The sequence below is a fragment of the Sinocyclocheilus rhinocerous genome, unplaced genomic scaffold (assembly GCF_001515625.1).
Source record: "Sinocyclocheilus rhinocerous isolate Xijiao unplaced genomic scaffold, SAMN03320098_v1.1 scaffold1330, whole genome shotgun sequence".
In the NCBI taxonomy this organism is placed as follows: Eukaryota; Metazoa; Chordata; class Actinopteri; order Cypriniformes; family Cyprinidae; genus Sinocyclocheilus; species Sinocyclocheilus rhinocerous.
In genome coordinates, this window is record NW_015665026.1 from 483,321 (window position 1) to 485,027 (window position 1,707).

The 1,707-nt window shown below is 34.4% G+C and overlaps 1 protein-coding gene across 7 annotated transcripts in view; it reads left to right on the top strand.

The window, feature by feature from the left end:
- The window catches only part of LOC107730968 (GRAM domain-containing protein 1B-like), a 53,255-nt gene that overhangs the window by 39,218 nt on the left and 12,330 nt on the right, over positions 1-1,707 (top strand). The window lies entirely within an intron of this gene.

The following is a 1,707-nucleotide window of genomic DNA, read 5'->3' on the forward strand; positions in this document are numbered from 1 at the left end:
ACAATGACAAATTCGAAAACAAAATAACAAGTCAGAAAACACAATGACAAATTTGAAAACAAAATAACATTAATAACAAACCAATGATTAATCCCAAACCAATGGCGCTGTCTCAAACTATATCTATTGTTATTTTGTTTTCTAATTTGTCATTGTGTTTTCTGACTTGTTATAATGTTTTCTGAATTGTTGTTGTGCTTTCTGAATTGTTATTTTGTTTTTTAGACTTGCATTTGCGTTTGTAATTTGTTATTTTGTTTTCAGAATTGTGATTTGCTTTGCACTTCTCGGCCACCGTAGCGCAATAATTCTGACTAAAATATACATTTTGCTAAAATATTTGTAGTTGGACAATAAATGTGCCATGTGTACAATTTTAAACCTACAGGTAAGTGTATTTTATGATAGCAGTAACTGTAAAGTGACTATTGTAAAGGGGTAATCAAAATATAATGCAATTAATCTGTGCTTTTGTTTTTATTTCTTTCATTTTTAGTTTAGTGAATTTAACTTCTGCTTTAAAGAGCATTGATTTAGTTTTTAGATTGTAATGTTACGATGTAATGTGATTTTAGCCCCTTTTTGCACATAATAGCCCATAGCATGGTTACTTTCACTATATTTGTTTTCATTGTCTTTAACCTGTAACTTCGTGGCATACAACTCGAGAAAAAAAGAAAAAAAAAAAGAAGCTAAACATATCTTTGGAAAGCTGATTCCATTTTAAGATACAATCAACAGAGCAGGTATAATCAGTGTCTTTGCCAACAAGGCTTCATGCTGTGATCCCATTGTGTTTTCCAGCTAATAGCTCCCAGCTATTGTCATCTGCAGTGCAGGCATCTGTTTACAAAAAAAAAAAAATGTAGGCAGAATTTTTTTCCTTTTTCAGTGTGTTCAAAGTTCTATTACTCAATATCAGTAAGACTTACAGTGACACTCCTAAACAGAACAAACCTCAGAGTGTCGCCTTTCAAAAGAGACCAAAACCATGCATATACTGTACTCCAAATGGTTCAAGAACAGCATGCAATTTACTTTGGGTATGCCTTTTGTAGGCGTTCTAAGCAAATTTTACAGGAATGCTAAGGGGTTAATATAAACATTGCTACATTGGACAACACTGGGCATGGCTTTATCAGTTGTAGGATGATGAGAATCATGTGAATCTGGGAGGTTGTCTCCTCCCAGTGTTGTTTGAGTTAAACTGCTTTCACAGACATTTTCATGTTGGAAATGATTACCTCTTTCTTCTGTAAGGCTGGATGTTTGACCTGACTTTTCCCAGCATTTATTTTCCTGTGGGAAAGAATAGATTTTTTTCTTCGGGTCAGCCAGCTCTTAATGACATTTTTTCATCATTTTACAAGTGCCTTTGTGATGTTTTGTCAATGTGTTATGGTTGGTCATAACCTCTGGGCCATCTCTATGAAAGTGCACTGCAGAATGGCAGAACAAAGCCTGCAGTGTTCTTTCTCACAAATAAACAGTGTTTCTTTTTCTGCCATGGATCAGGCTATGTTACTGCTCGAACATAATACAGCTAAAAATTTAAATGCATAGTATAGCTCAGATAACTTGGTTCTGAAGGAATTTGATGAAAAACATTTCAGTTCATATGAGATTTTGAGGTCTCCTGAAACTCATGTCAGATTACTGTTTTCTCTCTCTCTCTCTCTCTCTCTCTCTCTCTCTCTCTCTCTCTCT